Genomic DNA, 14,549 nt, shown 5'->3' on the forward strand with positions numbered 1-14,549 from the left:
TAATTGCTGTAATACGTATAGGCCCTATATTTTAAACAAGGGTCATTGGTTGAAAAAGATTGGTGATGATGTGAAGTAGGAGATAATTGAACCTTTACTATGACCTTTATTCAGGTATTGTAGATAAAATTACACCGAATGACCAGGTCAATAAAAATCTTTGAAATTGAAAAAATAAAAAGTATAAAATAAAAGCCGGCCGCCAGCCTTGATTTTTTAAAAAAAAATTGGATGGGAATCTAGCAATTTATTTATTATGGCCTAAGCTGCATGATTGTAAAATGTTAACCTATTCCAGTTTTATATCTTTTACGGAATAAGCTGCATGATTAAATCAATAGACTTGTAATGTATTCCTCTAAAATCAGCGCATGAAAGTTTTTGTAGAGAATCCTTTACTGGACTTTTACAAATCGGTCTTGAAAAAAATAATTTCAACTTTGCATGGTGTGCTTCTGACAGTCTTTTCTTTCTAACTTTATCGATAAAAATAGTTTAACACAGTTGCATACTATGCTCATAGGGTTTATTTGTTGAATAAATTAAGACACAGCTACTTATAATGAGATAATATTGAAACATTAAAGCTTCTTCTGTTGCTGTAATTTATGGAGTAATTACACTATTTTCTTTATTTAGTATTTTATTTGACATATTTTCATAAATATAACTTAATAATTAATATGTTATACATGGGGTACTTCAAATTTAATAGTCATAATCACATAATTGAGCAATATCAAATGCATGAAGCCAGATGTTTAACACCTTTTCCCTAATCATCTCCTGTTTTGTTATATTGGTGGTAATTTTGTCTGTATCTGACTGCAAGATATCAATAACTGCAAATTGCTAATCAGCATGATACTCATGGCTAGTGTTGACCAAGATAAAGCTGTTAATTGAATTATTTTCAAAGATACTACCAAAGTACAAAGAGCTCTTTGTACAATTTAAACTGATATTTAATTACCGGGGTAATATTTTTAGAATAATACTGGAAATACCATCAAACTAAATAAAAAAAATATAAATATTACTAATTGAGCAAGTCCCTGCCATTAAGGAAAAACAAATATTATACTGTTTAAGTATCTCTCATACATAAAAGTGTAAACCATCTCTCCATTAATTACTGTATATCAGTAAATCCATGGAAAAACAACAGATTAAACTCTAATTAAGATTGTTTTATCTATGATCTATACAAAACAGTATTTATGGACTTGTTTATTCCTGAGTCCTACATCTTTTTCAAGATGAAGGAATTTACTGAAAATACAGGAGAAAGGAATTAAAGCACTCAATCTTGTTAAACAAATTCTCTAAATGTTGTCAGAAGCACTGTCTTTGAGAAATGCCGCTAAATGCCGCTGACTCTACCAGAAGGTCTGTTTTGGAGAAATGCCGCTAAATGCCGCTGACTCTACCAGAAGGTCTGTCTTGGACAAATGCCGCTAAATGCCGCTGACTCTACCAGAAGGTCTGTCTTGGAAAAATGCCGCTAAATGCCGCTGACTCTACCAGAAGGTCTGTTTTGGAGAAATGCCGCTAAATGCCGCTGACTCTACCAGAAGGTCTGTCTTGGACAAATGCCGCTAAATGCCGCTGACTCTACCAGAAGGTGTGTCTTGGAGAAATGCCGCTAAATGCCGCTGACTCTACCAGAAGGTCTGTTTTGGAGAAATGCCGCTAAATGCCGCTGACTCTACCAGAAGGTCTGTGTTGGAGAAATGCCGCTAAATGCCGCTGACTCTACCAGAAGGTGTGTCTTGGAGAAATGCCGCTGACTCTACCAGAAGGTGTGTCTTGGACAAATGCCGCTTAATGCCGCTGACTCTACCAGAAGGTCTGTGTTGGACAAATGCCGCTAAATGCCGCTGACTCTACCAGAAGGTCTGTCTTGGACAAATGCTGCTCAATGCTGCTGACTCTACCAGAAGGTCTGTCTTGGACAAATGCCGCTGACTCTATCAGAAGCACTGTCTTGGACAATTGCCCCACCCACCAACCCATTTCATCTCATTTCGTGACTTCTTACATGAAGTATGAACCCTTTCGAATTGCTGTTTGTTGCACTTCATCCCTAGTTCCTAGATGCACGTTATAAGCTATAAGGCTGATACTGTGATTTTTTAATGTCGAAGAACTAGTACTATGTCTTTATCTTTCAGTGAGGTGTTTGTTTGTTTAAAAAATACTTATATATCTGGCAGTATCTAATATTTAAAAAAATCAATTTTTATACACATAAATGGTATATACCAACACGACATTTATTCCAACATCTGTAAGTAGATCTAGACGGTAGACATGTGATGTCCTCTACCAATGATAAAGCGAGATATATCAAAATAAAAACTATATTTATATAGAATCAAAATCTTTTCATGCATATTTGTGCGCAGAAATTTGTTAAGGTATTCTATCTAGATTTAAGAAAAGTTAATAAAAAATAATAAAGCAGCTTAAGCATCATTTGTTAGATTGTTATAAAACTTTTCACTCTGATAAAAATGCCAACACTTGCCGCAAATTTATTCCTGTGCTCGGCACTAAAAATCTTTGAGCAGTGAAGGGTCTTTTTTATGCAAGCACCTACTGCAACACGGGAACCTCGGCGTTTATACTGTCCAAAGGTACGGTCTCAATGTCCTGCAGTTGCCTTAGAACCAGCGACGCGTTGGACAATCCCTTACGTGATTCTAGAGCAAAAGCTTTAACTTTTGCGTCTGAACAATTTTTGCGTTTGAACATAAGGGTCGTAAAACGCAGGTCACATTCAATTAATATTATTTCTCAAGATTATATATAACAGTTCATAAGAAATGTATTGAGTAAATCGGTGACTGTGTTGAGAAAAGTTACATGTATTAAAGCTTTTGACGTCGAGTAACGACAAAGTCAAGAATTTTCGTTTTAGTGCTCCGGGTATCGAGTTTGTGTCTTTTTGTATCTGATAAAAATGTAACTATTTGTGCTTTGTTTTTGTTTAAAATTTGCATATGTATAAAATGAAAAATTAATTCAATGAAAACAATAGTTTCATATATTTCATCAATGTTTGTCAGTAATTATCAATGGTGTCCACGAAGTTTACGGACAACCCTCGTACATGATGTTAAATAAGTTTCATCGGCGGTTTAAGTTTTTAAAGTTTTTTTTAGTCGATTAAAATTATGATTAAAAGTATAATTTTTGTTTTCTTTCTAGGCAAGAGCTTCGGTGCTTTTGAGGTCATAATTCCTCTGTTTCGTTTCCATAGACTTTAAAAGTATTGAAAGTTTTATAAATTCTTATTATTCATTACAGTGAAAGGAAAAGTATCATATGTTCTTAGAAAACTAAAATTTGTCCAAAAATTTGGAATCCGGAACACCTTAAGGTGGCATCCAAAAGCTCTGGCTTGCCACACCATCCCATATTTATCCTGAAATTCTAGATCCGCCTCTGAAATTATCAACAAAACTAATGTTTTATTAATCATGTTCTTTTTCCTTTTCCTGATTAATTTCAGACTTAAACAATGTTCTGTCGCATTGCATTAGTGATTCTCTAGGTGTCTCTTGACGATGGTTGCAGCATATGGTAAAGGAAAAACGCATGCACATGCAGATGTGGGGACTTTTACGACATCTGCAAAAAGGGTGGCAACGGAATCAGTTCTCCGTGGAATTTGGTTTGTTCATCAAACTGTGTTAAAGCCCTCTTAACTTGTTTGAGATATTGCCGTAAAAAATGAATCTTCAACGTTTGACCAAAAAACGAAAAAAAATGGACTTTATTTAATATGTTATAGAAAAAAACTTCTCTGCAACTTCTTTTTCATTTCACTGTGTAAAATATAATTCATGTAATTTGAATGTAATCATTTCATCTAAATTTTAAAGATGAACTGTGCAATGAACCGAATAGTAATCTTTTGGGCATAATTTAAATTGAAGCATATATGAATGAATTGTGTGTCTTTTCTTTTGAAAGGGGGATAACAAGATCTAAGAAACATTGCATGATACTTGATGAACATTGTCTTAAGTTCAAACTTCATTCAAAATGTCTTATGCTTGTGAAGAAAAAAGTAAAACTCTTTTTCATCAAATCAGTATCACGGTACCATTGAATATACAGCAGTGAATTTTCATTTAGAAAATTGGTAAGTGGGTCATGGATCAAACCAATATATCCCGTTAATCAGCAAAATGAACTTTTGGGAAAATTTCATGAGATCGGTATATGTGGCTACGATATTTTACAAAACCCAAGTTATCAAGTAATACATGACCACATTCATGACATTATCAAATCCTTTCATTGCTCAAGGTACGTCTTAGAAAGGACAGATGAACGGACGAACAGACGTCTGTGTATTTGGTCGCTCTGTCTATACTTTCAACTTCACCTATCCCTTGACTTCCGTGGATGTCTTTGGGGCACCTTCGATCCACCATTGTTTCTCTGTTTTCTTCGCTCTCTGGGATTCTGCAATGCTCAGTCCAGTCCACTCAGGAATGTTATCTTCCAACCTCTTCTTTTGTCTTCCCGTCTTCATCCTCCTTTAACTGTCTTTAAAACTGTCTATACAGATGACACAAAAATGAGAGTAAAATGAAGTACGGCTTTTAGATAAAATCATTTACATATCATAAAGTGACATAATTAGTGATTTGGTATTTTATGACAACTTGGCTGTGGATTAATGTAATTAGAATGCTACATGTTGTTTTGGACAAAGACAATCTCTCAGAGTTGCAATCTGGTACCCCAAAGAAGTGAAAATTCCATAGAACCTATCATATCCGCCAAGAGCACTGTGTATTTACATAATTAACGAGCAATAATGCTCAACAAAAAACAGATAAAATCAAAATCCCAACAACTTGAAAGAAACAAAAAAAGCAAAAAAGGTATATACCGCACTTTTCTGCTTTTTAAAACAATGTGCACTATGGTCTAGCAAAACCACAAACCTCAATCAATCTTTTTCATACTGAACTAAATAACGCAGTTTTGGATATGGAAATTCTAGGTTATTAGATATAATTAACTTTCGATTTAGTTTCTTTTTGTTTAATGTCCCTATCGGATATTTTTCACTTATATGGAAACACTAGGGGGAAAACACTGGAAGGCTGAAAAATTTAGATCAATTCTCAACATTCGGGGTCATTGAGCAATTGTAATGTTTTTCGTGCCATCCTTAAGTTTTATAAAGGATAATTCAACTCCATTACACTGATTCATAGTTTAATATCATTTAATAAATTTCTTTTGTACTATTGTATGCATAAATCAGGAATGTTGACTATGAAAAAGTTGAAGTCATCTCCTTTATCATGCAATATAGTTGATAGATGATCTTTATCGTCTATAGTCATTAAAACATCCAAATATGTAACAGATGTGGCAAACAAATATAGTTGATTAATATTGTTTATAGTCATAAAAACATCCAAAAATGAAACAGGTGTCACAAACAATGTGGTATCATTGTTTTTCAAGTTTATTGGGATATATCGAATCGATATATGAATGAAATTTACTATTGGTAAGTGACAATACATTGTCGATTTATGCGAGTTGGAGGCCAACAAGTGAATTTATTTCATATAGCAGTTGATGAATAAATTCTGTTTCATGGGAATACAGTGCATAAAAATTGGTCGGCTAATGAAAGGGCGGTAAATCGGAATAACAGCAGTTTGTTGGAAGACCTGGTATTCGAGTTCTACATGAATATCTGAAAGGGGATCTCTGGTATCCTTTAAAAATAAGCATCAGATAACGTGTTCAGAATTAAAGTGACCCCCCCCCCCCCACTTTTTTTCCCCAACATTACTTATACTATAGGAAATGTTCATTGAAAGGCTGGTTCCCCCCTTTTTTGTGATGTAAGGAAAATGTTGTATTTATAAATTGGTACTGAAAGAAGTTGGCATTGAAAAAAAGTTGGCTTCTAACCTAACCACCCCCCCCCCTCCACGAAATAGTATTTTCGGTAATATTTTTTTTTCAGGTAAGTAAAAAAAATTCTCTGGTAGCCCCCCCCCCCCCCCGGTCACTTTCAAAAACGATGCTACATGGTTGTTTTTAACAACGTGATTTTGAAAATAACCATTCATTAAATAGAAAAAAAATCTAACTGCTATTTTTATTTTTTTAAAAAAACCGTTGTCTATAATATCAAAAAGTCGATTATTTAATTATCGCGAGGAATGGATGTAGGAAGTATAGAAAATTCGTAATATTAAAAAAAGTACTAGCATTACAAACTTTCTATATAGATTTGAGAATCTTTATCTGATCTCTCCGACTTCTGTAATATGCTGTATCATAGTGCATCTACAATGTCTCCTTAACAGCAGTTAATATTTTGTAATGAGTAAAAATAGAGGCTTAATAGACATAGGCATTTTAAATGAAAACAAAAGTGTGAAAGACAGGCGGATGTTATAATAAAAAAAACATTTCTTAAATATCATTATAAGTAAAATAGTTATCTGGGCTTAGCTTTTTACTGTGTTTTGGGTAAACGCAACTGTGGGTCTCCCAAGTCTGTATATCAGATAGAAATTATAATACCGAATAACTTTTTATATAAAACTTTATTAAAATAAATTAATTTGTCAAGGATGAGTTATTGAGCGGTAATAAATTATAAAAGCAATAAATCAGTACGAATGGGATTTTAATATCCCATATGAAGTTTTTCCCAAATGTGGGAATACCCTAAAATATTTCTTTTCAATAATAAACTATTTAAAATAAATTTAAATAACCACAGGCATCAGTTCCCAATATTAATAAATTAATCAATTTAATTAATTAATTACCCATCTGCTTTGGGTTTCCATTATCTTTCTGTAGCTGTCCTCGTCAGATTGAGGCAAGTGAGCAATTGCTGCAGATGACAGCTGACCGCTGTTTATATCGTATTACGTTGCTAGTGAAATGACGTACGATCCGCTCCCCTTTCCCGCAATTAGACCTGCACCGGAAGTTTATTGTGCTAAGCGATCTCGATGTATTTAAAAACAATGCGAGATTCGCGGGAATTGGAGTTATGTCAGTTGGAGGATCATACTAGGGTTTACAATGTCGGGATAACATAAAAAGTAGGTTATTTACATAAGTTACGATTTAGGGAACTGCCTGTTTGTGTGTCAATCTTTCGTATAAGATTATTTGTCATCTTACGTTCCACACTAATGGAGGAAACTCGGATTGACAACATGTCGATAAAAACAAATGACATTAAATTATTAAATATCAAAATCATAAATCGTAACACTGCCCCCCTTCCTAATAGGCATTCGTCCTCGAATGGGAACTTTGTCAATCCATTGAAAGGAAAAGAAATCAGTGATGTCAAAGGTAAGTGTATTTTCATTAACTTGTCATGTTAATGATAAAAATTCATTACATATTTTATAATAAAACATTATAAACATATTATATAACAATTATAACAATTGACATCATATTCAAACAACAACAAATATAAATAAAAATTAACAATATATCACATCTCAGAATATATCACAGTGTTTGTCTATCACATCTCAGAATATATCACAGTGTTTATATATCACAACTTGGAATACATCACAGTGTTTATCTGTCCCATTATTTTTCCTCCCATAGTGGCTGTGTCTGTCCCTTTTTCTCGACTGCTAACACTAATCCAGATAGACCATAGAATTTTCCTTCAACATAAAGTTGACGCAACACTGTAAAGTCGGATGGAAGAATATTAGGAAACGCTTCTGGGGACCTTAGATAGTCAAGCACGAAATCAAAGTATCTGGGATTCCTGTCAATGAAATAGGTTTCGTTGGATGGCTTGATGGGTGAATTTATGTTGGTCATTGCTGCCAGTAATGATGATGGGTCGCTTGACAGTGTTCTTCTACTTGTTTCAAACTTTCTCCCCCCCACATTCAGTATTACGTGACCGTCTTGTTGTTCTTTGACTATGTTAAGTTTAACTTCCATCTGGTTAGTCGGGGTATATGTAGGTGTTTCATTAGATTCCTGAACTTCATAACTTTCTTCTTCTGGGGCATTTATCGAAAGGACATCTTTGATGGGATTTTCTGATTTCTTTGTAGATGAGGACGAGTCCGAATTTGAAGTTGAAGATGAGGATGAGGATGATGATGATGATACCGAAGATACGACTGACTTGGATTTGTAAGTTTTCTTTGCCTTTGGGTTAGAAGTAGTGGATGTGGTTGGCTTAGTAGACTGAGGCTGGGGTTGTTCCACAGGTTTAGGACTTGGTACTGGACCAGGAGCTGGAATTCTCTGGTCATTGTCGCCTTTGTTGTCTACTTTTTGTTTCTTTGGGAGTACCACTGTGTCCATATAGATTGCTCTTTTTGCTCCTGGTGTCGGATTGAAGTTGGGAACGACTTCTTTCATGAAAGCCTCAACGAGAGTCGATCTCTTCCTTTGGAACTCTGCGAATTCTTTGCGCTCTTCTTCCCCGTACTTCATGTTCGATTTCTTGAGAAGTTGGAGGTTGTATCCCTTACATCCGTGTTTTTGGTCCTTGCGCCCCAACATATAGTGGCATTTGTCGCATTGGTACCCAAACCCAGAATGGGTGGCGGTCAAGTGTCGTTCCGCATGAATCTGATTTGTAAATTCCCTACCATTGCAAAGGAGGCATTTGAAGCGCTGTATCTGTGGAAATAGATAATTTTTTTTCTTAGTTCCCTTGGAACCATGTCATAGTAATATTATGTCCAATAATAATAAAGTAACAGTAAAATCATGTCAATCAAAATTTGAATAATATGTCAATCAAATTTTGAACTATATGTCAATCTATATACTGTATATATACTGTATTAGCCATGCATATATACACCACAGTATAGAATTTTTATGCTTGAAACCATTTGGGAATATTTATCCCATTGTAGATTTTCAATCTATTATGGTGAACTACATCCCCTTTATGTCTAGGGTGCTTTTGAATTTTGTAGAGAATGTCATTTATTTTCTCTTTGATTCTGAATGGTCCTGCCCAATGTCTGGATAATTTTCGTTTTAAACCCAGATTTTGGTTAGGATAGTATACCCATACTGCATCGCCTATTTTATAGGGATTATGTTGGATTTTTGTATTATACTCTCTTATCATGCTCTGGGAATTTAATTTGATATTTTCCCTGGCGAAATTGTAAATTTTGTTCATTTTCTCTGATAAATTTTGTATGTATTCTGAAATGTTGCATCTTTCAGGGTCAGGTCTCCCAAGTACCAGATCAATAGGGAGTGCAACTTGTCGACCAAAGACCATCTCATTTGGGCTCACCCCTGTGGATTCATGTACTGAGGATCTATACGCCAACATGAGTAAAGGTACTAACTCATCCCAATTTTTCTGATTTCTATCAACAAAAGCTGACAACATATTTTCAATTGTACGATTAGCCCTTTCAATCATCCCGTCAGATTGGGGTCTGTAAGGTGAAGTTCGGGTCTTCTCTATTCCCAGTAATTTACACAATTCTTGGAATATAGTAGACTCAAACATTTGACCTTGATTGGAGTGTAATTGCATTGGTACTCCAAAGATAGGTATTATATGTTGCAATAATTTTTGGGATATAGTAGTAGCCTTTTTATTTTTCATAGGGATGGCGTCAACCCATTTTGTAAAGTAGTCTCCTACAACTAGTAGGTATGAGTTTTTCTTATGGGTTATGGGAAGTGGTCCCAATATGTCTAATGCCCAACGTTCCATTGGTACCCCAACGTTATAAATTTGTAAAGGGGCTTTTGGTAACTTATTGGGAGATTTCCTCGAAGCACAAATGTCACAAGTTTGACAGTAATGTCGAATGTCATGAGACATTTTATACCAAAAATATTTGTCTCGAGCTTTTGATAATGTCTTTTTGTAACCCAGATGTCCCCCAGTGATGCCACTGTGGATTTCTTCCAAAACTTCTTTGGCAAATGAACTGGGAAGAATTACTTGCAATTTTGGGGTAACATGTTCCCATTTATGATAAAGAATGTTATCTTGCCATTTGAGGGAATCGAATCTAACCCAGTAGTATTTGTATATTTCACTCAAATTTGATATAGCCTCCCAGGTAGGTTTATTTTGGGATTTTACCCATTCTATAACCTTTTTAATATCTGGGTCATTTTCTTGTATATGTTCTAAACTCCTATTTTGAAGTGATTTTTGTTTTTTAGGATCTTGAGAATTAGATGGTAAAGAACTTTCATGATTTCCAGAGCGAGTGACAACCTGGCATGATTCAGGTATGGTTCTAACATGTTCATTACTAACTTTGTCAATAATTTCTGACCCATATTTTGTTTCAGCTCTCATGCAATGTTTACAATTTTGATCGACACAAGGTCTACGGGATAGGGCATCCGCATTGCTATGTGATCGACAGGCTCGATGTTCAATCTTAAAGTCATAGGAAGACAGTGATTCGAACCATCGGGCTAGCTGACCTTCTGGGTTTTTAAAGTTTAAAAGCCATGTTAGTGAGCCATGGTCAGTTCTCACTTTGAAAGGTTTTCCATATAAGTAGTGATGGAAATGTTTTATTGACTTGACGATAGCTAATAGTTCTCTTCTTGTGACACAGTAGCGTCGTTCAGTGGCACTAAAAGTTTTACTAAAGTAGCTTATGACCTTGACAACCCCATCTTGTTCTTGGGAAAGGACTGCCCCTAAACCCGTATTGGAGGCGTCTGTGTCTAGGATGAACAGGCCCTCATCCTTTGGGAATGCTAAGAGTCAGAGCTAATAAGAGCTTTCTTTAATGTGTCGAATGCTTCTTGACAATTGGGTTCCCATAAGAATTTTTGTTGGGATTCTGTCAACTTATGCAAAGGTTTGGCAATATCTGCAAATTTATGTACAAATTTCCTATAATAGGAACAGAGTCCTAGGAAACTTCTCACTTCCCTAACATTTTTGGGAATAGGCCAGTTTTTAACAGTGTCAATCTTTGATGGGTCAGTCAATATCCCATGTTCATTTATAATATGCCCAAGGAATGAAACTTCCTTTTGTAAAAATATACATTTCTTTGGACTCATTTTCAAATTAGCTTCTTTTAGTCGGGTGAAAACTTGTCTCAAGTTGTCAATGTGCTCTTCAAAAGTTTTTGAAAGAATAATGATATCGTCTAGATATACTAAGCAAATTTTCCATGACAAGTTAGATAAAACCTTTTCCATAAGTCTTTCAAATGTGGCCCCAGCATTGCAAAGTCCAAACGGCATGTTTAGGAATTGCCAATGACCACCCCCCGGAATTGAAAATGCAGTTTTGGGTTTATCCTCTGGCGACATTTTTACCTGCCAGTACCCACTTTTTAAGTCAACTGTAGAAAACCATTTTGACCCAGATAAAGCGTCCAATGTCGTGTCTATTCTGGGAATAGGATAACTGTCTTTAACTGTTATGTCATTCAGTTTTCTGTAATCGATACAGAACCGGATTGTCCCATCCTTTTTCTTAACAAGGACTATGGGAGAACTCCATGGACTGTCCGAGGATTCTATAATCTTTTTATCTAACATGTCATTGATTTCTTTTTGCGCTTCTTTAAATTTAGCTAGAGGTATTTGTCGGGGATGTTGCTTTATGGGTTTTGCATTTCCCGTATTTATAGTGTGTTCCACTAGTTCAGTCAGACCCATGTCAGAGGAATCTTTGGAAAAACTATTTTGAAATTCCTTAAGTAAGGCAATAAATTTTTCTTTTTGTTTTGAATCCAAATAATTTGGGAGTTTTTCCACAATTTGTTCTAAATGCTTTGGCAAATGAGTATCATTTTGGATGTCAATGTTCAGGGAATTGATGGAATGTGTACAAGATTCATACATTTCTTCAACTTTTTCAATATTGGCAACTACAGTCCCTTTATAGATCTTAATACTTTGATCATTTAAATTGGTGTACCGTATCGGGATATTTTCCCCGGTATTAACCTTAACCAAAGTTTTGGGAATAAGCACTTCATGCTTCTCAATAAATTTTGTCGTAGGCTCTACAATAGCCACTTCCCCAAGAAATAATGGGTTTTCTACTTTCCCAGATGCTACTATCTCGCTATTAGGAGGTATTTCTATATCCTCAAAAATTGTTATTTTGCTAACTGGGATTTTCATTTCTTCTCTGTTAAAACAAGGGATCTCTGTACCCTTAATTTTCAATTTCTTTTTCTTAATCAAAATGTCACAAGTATTTGTTGCCATAAAATCTATCCCCAATATAAAATCATTAAGGATATCTGCCACCAACACATTGTGGGTAACAGTAACATTTCCCAAGCTAATACTTATTGGGATTTCCCCTTGAACCAAAATATTTTGCCCATTTGCTGATGTCAAATTGATAGAAGATGGTGTCAATTTATCTTTACCCAGCTCTTTAGCAACACTAGAACTTAGTACCGTTATACTAGCCCCAGTATCTACTAACATGGGTATCACTTTGTTTTCTATTTTCCCAACTACATACATTCCATCATTTCCAACTCTCATAATGTCATTAATCATAATTTCTTTTGAATCACTCTTTATTGGAGTTTGAATGTCATTTTCAATTTCAAATTTTTCATTGAGTCTGACTGAACTAGTCTCTTCAGTTAATTTTGTTTTATTTTCTAATGTTGTCGCCTGGGGTCTGCCCCATATCTCTGTCGACTTCCGACCCCTGAACCCGACGTGTGGTAGTTTGTTGGATTCCTATTGTGGGTGAAATTTTGTCGTGAACGATTGTCATTGTTATCCCGTCTATGATCGGGTCTATTTCCCATATAGGAAGGTCGATTTTGGGAATTATTGAAATGGGTTCCTTGTCCCTTATTGAACTTCACAAAATTTTGTATCTCTTTGGTAAGAGCTTGCAAGTCATCCCCTATAGCTTTCTTTATAGCCCCCACAATATCTGATTCTTTTTCTCGGGTAACATTTACATTGTTAATTGTGTGAGCCCTCTGGGCGTCAGCAAGTTTGTGGGTTTCGAATCTGATTGCCAATATTTCGGCTTCATTAATATCTCTTGGTCTCATTTCACGCAATCGCAGGCGCATGTCAGAATCTGTTAGAGCATCGAGAAAGTGATCTAGAGCCAAGGTGTTTGTCATAGTTGGGTCTGCTGTCGGATATGCCCTTCTTGTCAGTTTTCTTATTGATTGAGATAGTTCGGGAATAGACTCATTGTTTCCCCTTACTAGACCCTTTAACTGAGCACGATACATTTCTGACCGTTCTACAGATCCATAGCGGGTATTTAAAGCCCTTACTAATGAATCAAAATCATGTCGTTGGGATTCATTTAACTCTGTCAATACTGCTCTAGCCCCACCTGTCAAGCTACTTGCAAGGCATAGAGATTTTGTTTGATGGTCCCAATTATGAAGTGTAGCAAGTATGTTAAATTGGGTCAAATATTCGTTAAAGTCATCTCTCCCGTCAAAGGTTTGGGGTTTTATGCCAATGGGAGATTTGGATGCAGGTGCCACATTTGCAAGCCTTGTAGAAACACAAGTATTTTCATTTTGATCTATAAGTTCTGAGTTCCCATGGGTAGTTACGGGACTGAAATTTTCTTTGTTAGCTCCACAGAGCATACCCATATCTGGATGAACAATAGATTCCCCATACCCATTCATAGATTGGGAAGTGGGTTTTCTATTTATTTCATCTTTTTGTTTGAGTTTGTTTATTTCTGACCACAGTCTTTGGGATTCATCCCTTACTTCACTTATTTGTTGCCCAACTTCATGTTTCATGCATAAAAATTCTTTCGTCATATTATGCATTGCAATTAACAATTGCTCATTCATGTTTTCAGACTGATGGGTCACTGATGCCTGTTTGGGAGAAGATAAAACATGGTCATCTCTGGATAACCTGGGTGATCCCATACAAGATCTGGGATTAAAAACTATTTCTCCAGAGTCTTCCAGGTTGCTGTTATTTTGGGACATTTTTTTTTTTAAATCTTTTACAAAAAATGTTCAAATTGGGTAAAATAAAATTTTATAAATCTTAAAATATTTGTTTCCTAATTTCTATCCAATCAAAGTATGGGATTCTAAATTATAATGATCCCACTTCTGACACCAATGTTACGTTTTCGACCCTTTTTACTGTGTTTTGGGTAAACGCAACTGTGGGTCTCCCAAGTCTGTATATCAGATAGAAATTATAATACCAAATAACTTTTTATATAAAACTTTATTAAAATAAATTAATTTGTCAAGGATGAGTTATTGAGCGGTAATAAATTATACAAGCAATAAATCAGTACGAATGGGAGTTTAATATCCCATATAAAGTTTTTCCCAAATGTGGGAATACCCTGAAATATTTCTTTTCAATAATAAACTATTTAAAATAATTTAAATAACCACAGGCATCAGTTCCCAATATTAATAAATTGATATAATTTAATTAATTAATTACCCATCTGCTTTGGGTTTCCATCATATAATTTCTCCGTCCTCGTCAGATTGAGGCAAGTGAGCAAAAGCTGCAGATGACAGCTGATCGCT

At 35.2% G+C, this 14,549-nt stretch overlaps 1 long non-coding RNA gene across 7 annotated transcripts; it reads left to right on the top strand.

Annotated features, from left to right (window-relative positions):
• Positions 1 to 6,959: 6,959 nt before the first annotated feature.
• On the top strand, positions 6,960 to 14,264 carry LOC134260309 (uncharacterized). Of its 7 annotated transcripts, none has more exons than XR_009990519.1 (6): positions 6,960 to 7,112; positions 7,307 to 7,371; positions 8,109 to 8,190; positions 9,250 to 9,369; positions 10,216 to 10,284; positions 13,847 to 14,063. It is a non-coding gene; the product is annotated as an uncharacterized LOC134260309 (long non-coding RNA). The 7 variants fall into 7 exon arrangements; XR_009990522.1 differs by lacking the exons at positions 6,960 to 7,112; positions 7,307 to 7,371 and adding exons at positions 9,646 to 9,691; positions 9,920 to 10,109 and having other exon boundaries at positions 7,622 to 8,190; positions 13,847 to 14,264; XR_009990518.1 differs by having other exon boundaries at positions 6,964 to 7,371; positions 13,847 to 14,061.
• Positions 14,265 to 14,549: the final 285 nt, after the last annotated feature.

The sequence above is a fragment of the Saccostrea cucullata genome, unplaced genomic scaffold, assembly GCF_032062105.1.
Source record: "Saccostrea cucullata isolate Sc308-1 unplaced genomic scaffold, CSIRO_AGI_Scuc_v1 ctg2966, whole genome shotgun sequence".
Taxonomy (NCBI): Eukaryota; Metazoa; Mollusca; class Bivalvia; order Ostreida; family Ostreidae; genus Saccostrea; species Saccostrea cuccullata.